Source organism: Poecilia latipinna, unplaced genomic scaffold (assembly GCF_001443285.1).
Source record: "Poecilia latipinna isolate Pla-1442-1.1 unplaced genomic scaffold, P_latipinna-1.0 Scaffold138, whole genome shotgun sequence".
Classification (NCBI taxonomy): Eukaryota; Metazoa; Chordata; class Actinopteri; order Cyprinodontiformes; family Poeciliidae; genus Poecilia; species Poecilia latipinna.
The window spans coordinates 171,090-175,563 of record NW_015112754.1 but is presented as its reverse complement, the minus strand read 5'-3'; positions in this window follow the sequence as shown (position 1 = coordinate 175,563).

Sequence of the window (4,474 nt, the reverse complement as noted above, 5' to 3'; positions counted from 1 at the left end):
TTTTTTTTTTGGACTTTTTAGGATTTTTTTAAAATTTTGTAGAAAAAAATTATTTGGTTAACCAAAAAAAAAAAAAAAAAAGAAAATCTGCAGTGTGTGCCAGTTTTTAATCCGATTAATCGTCAGATAGAATCGTTAGTTGCGTTCTTAGCTCTATGCAGTGCAACTTAGTGGTGGTAGTAACGTCCTGTGGAGTTCCTTTTTTTTTTAATACAAAACATGGGGTTTTGCTTAAAAAAAGAAAGAAGAATGATGACTCTTAAAGATTTTTATACCTTTAAAAGTACAAAAACTCCTAAAGTTTTTATACTGTAAGAGTTTTATACTTTAACCTTCAGTTTTGACTGAAGACCTTCAGGTTTCTGATTTTTCAGTTTTACAAGGTAGATGGGTCAAATACTGACATGTCAGGAAGTTTATTGTTTCCAAATTGCACACACACACACACACACACACACACACACACACACACACACACACACACAAATACAACATAGAAGGTTTTCTTAACCCCTTAACATGCAGCGGAACGCCCGCTTGCCGTTTTCCAGCGGTAAAGGTTTTAATACTCTCCTCGTAATTAATCCGACATGTTATAGATGTAAATATGGGGACGTTCAGTATGTGGTTAATCAGCTGACCCTGCTCCATACCCAGAGTAGGTTCTCAGTCATAGATGGGGGAAAGCACTTTAACATGAATATAGATAAACACTTGCCAGAGAGGCGTTTGCAATCAATCAAGAAGCTGCGGCTCCTTACTCCACTTGACCAAACATGGTCACGTATGAAAAGGTCCCCGACCAGGGTAGGAATGCCTCTCGGTTCATGAGCCGCAGTGATGGCCTTTTATGCGGTGTGTTTGGTTTGTGTACAGGTTGTTGCCTCGTTGTTTCGCAGCGCAGGTAAAGTTAGAAAAGGAAGGATACCTTGCCCCTTCGGTGAGCATGAGAAGACGCTTAGACTGTTCAGGTCTTCCTGTTTGCACACTCCAGTGCGTTTTTGTCTTAATGTATAAAATTACAGGAGTATTTCTCAACAGTTTTTTTTTTTTTTTGCGAAGGGTGGGGGAGGGGGCAGTTTCTCTCCTTCCTCATGACACAACTATGCAAAATAGATTTGAAAAAAAAAATAATAATAATAATAATTGGAAGACAGTACTGAAAACCGGCAGGCAGCCCGAAATTTTAAAGTTAGCTATGATTCTCCCCACGACAGTGGGCCGAGTGGAAACAAACGGTGGCGGCACGCTTGGCCTCCTTTTATGGAAGCACACAGGCAGTCAGCTGGAGAGTCCCCATCTTGGTGATACACAAACGAGAACGAGAGAGCGACGTTTACTTTAGGAAATACCTGCTGCTGTGAGAAGTAATGCAACCTGAAAATAACTCGTCTCTGTTCTTACCAGGAATCGGTTTCCCCTAAAAAAAAAAAAAAAAGCCGCTGTTTGGCTTCATGTTGTGCGCAGTCGGACTAACAGCGGCTGACAAAAGCTGGTTTAATATTAATGGGAATTTAAAGTACATGATTTTAACAATCCACCATGATTTCTTTAATGGTGGATTTGTGAAGTATGAACCACCTCCCGTGGTTTGCTACTGTCTAAATCCACTTCCTCTCCCATTTAGAGGGTCCAGTCAGTACAGCCAAAGAGAAACCAGCCCGTCAATCCGCTCAGTGTCACCGGGTTCAATGTAGCAGGATGAATGAAACCTGCTCTCAATGACTGAGAACACCTGTTGCATCCAATTAACTGCCAGTAGGGGGCGCTGTGGGTGGAAAGAGAATTCTCCTTCACCTGAATCTTCATGCTCTGACATGGCTGCATTTCAGTGTGTGATGCTGCTGAAATGTGGAACACACCGTGTTGGGATTGGTGTGTTCCTGGGTGAGATGCAGTGTTGGATTTCTGTCAAACATTGCATTTTGTATGCGGGTCAAAATGTGCCTAAGCAGCTGGTGGTGAACAGCAAATAAAACGTTTGATGTTTTTACATGCACACAAATGGCTCTCATCTTGACTATTCAATAGAAGCTAAAGTTGTTAACAGTTAGTAATTGGTTAATTAATAATTGGTTATTCCCCCTGAACTCTTGACTGCTTTTCTTTTATTGCTCTCTGCTGGTCCTGTTAATCAAGATAGACTACAAGGTTTTTGTAGGTTTGGATTGTGCCACGTTTTTCTAATTTCAGGTGAAGGACTGTTGATGTCTAAATTACTCAGAGGTGAACTCTGTGTACACAATGCACAGAGTTCACTTTATGTGGTTAGACTACAGAGTATTACAAATACATGCCATACTATTCAGATGTTGCTGCTGTTGGGCCAAAACCTTAAAATCTCAATGTTGGGGTTTTGTTTTATTAAAAAAAAAAAAAAATGAAATCTTGCTCAGCTTCTGTTAGTGGTTGTATGAATGCATTTAACTTTGACCAAATGGTATGAATTTACATTTCAAGAGGAGTGAGACGTGTTTTTCATTTCTTTATAAATTACATTTTCGGAGATACAACATTTCAGTCGGACAGCACTGATTTGTATTTGCGACGCGTTGTGACAACCACGTATCCGTTTCCATCCACTTCGCTGTCAAACACTACTTTGTATTGATCTATTGCACAGAACTCCAGTGACACACATGGACACTGTGAGAAAGTTCAAAAAGTGTACTTTTACTACTTTTGGGAGGATCACTAAAACAGCCGCCGACCGTTATGCACACGCGCAGCCGTTTACATTTTCACACAATCCGGCTTCAGCGATCACCAGGAGCGAGAGAGCCGGCTCTGGAGGTCCAAACACAGTTTCAGTCCCAACTGAGACCATCTAAGGAATAGAAGTCAGACCAGACTTGGCATGTCCACCTCTGAGTGTCCACAGCCACACATCTGCTCAGTGTATGAGAAACAGATTTTAAAAACAAATGATGGTCCTGACTCCCGTTTTGGACAGAGCAGATACCCGTGCTAACAAGTCAGATCTGGAGGGGGTGTCGGGGACGACATGTTGACTTTTGCAGCTTTTGCAAATGAGAAATTATGTTGCCACTACTTTTGGTTTTTTTATGTTCAGAGTTTCACACATTTAATGCTGTTAAAATTATTCCTTATAAATTATATATCACACACATTTTTTTTTTTTTTTTTTTTAACCCAAGTCAACTTTTCAAGCTTTTGATTTCTCAAAGTGAACTTAATCCAGTAACATTTTTTTAATAGGTTTCATCTGAACACGGTAAGATACTTTATGCTTCAATGCAATGCTTTTTTTGACACAAGCAAAACAAATATTCCTCACACATCTCATGTCTTCCTGTCGATGTCGTCGATATATCTCCACGTCATTATCTAAAGTGAGAATTAGCTCTGCGTAGTTCATGTAAAAACACTCCTTATGCGGGATGTTTATGAATGGCTAAGTTGTACATTTCAAAATAAACTTTTGCTGCTTTGAGATGGACAAAAAAGTTCCTCGAGCTCATTAGACGCAACAGTTTATCTAAATAACTGATCCACTTTGAGGTCGTCTGTCATTCGTCACGTTGACCAGTCAGGTTCTGACCTCTGTCCTCAGAAACAGGCACAGAAGCTGAAAACCTTTTCTGACTGAAAGCATTATATTTTTTTAACTATAGTAAATGCAAAAGCTACTATTCGCACAGAACACACTAGTGCACCAAATGTAACAGTCAAACTTACCAGGGTGCAGACGAAGCGATTGGTCCTGCTGGATATCCGCAGATGAGGACCAGCTGGAGGGTTTATAAGCAGGACATAAGGTGCTGAGCTCCGCCTGCTGAAGCTGCGGTTGTTTACGTATTGAATATGGCAGGTGTTATTTGTACAGGCATAAATCCGAGGTTTTGTGGATGCATTTGTCGTGAATTCATTAAACATGAATGTCTCCTGAGTGTCTTTTGTCAAGATACAAGCAAAAAAATAAATAAATAAAAAAAAAAAACGTAACTGTATTTATTTTAGTTGTATGTAGTTGAAGTGAAGAGAAAATGATGATTTGTTTATAAGTCTTCAAACTGTGGCTCACATTTGTAATTTGGCAATTTGGACTGATGCCACAAAATACAAGCCAGTGTGTTTCGTTGCTTTCAATCATTAAGTCTGTTAACCTGAGGACAGATCTGGACTTTATGGGAGAGACCGTAACAGACCTGGAGCCTGTGCAGGGTGTAACCCGGATGTCGACAATGGATGGAGTGGCAAGAAGAGAGCATAAAGAGGAGACAGAGACGGGTAAAAGTAAACGATTTGATAAAAAAAAAATAATAAAAAAAACTCCACAATTGGAATGTTTTGACTTGGAAGCAAAATGCTGGATGCTGCTCTACACCTCAAACTCCTCATGGTATCAAAGCTGAGGAGAGGATAGGTGTAGCTAAATAATGCATAATCCATAAAGAAAGTTGTTTGACGGTGCAAAGACTTGAGACAGGAGCAGAGGCTCACTTTCCAGAGC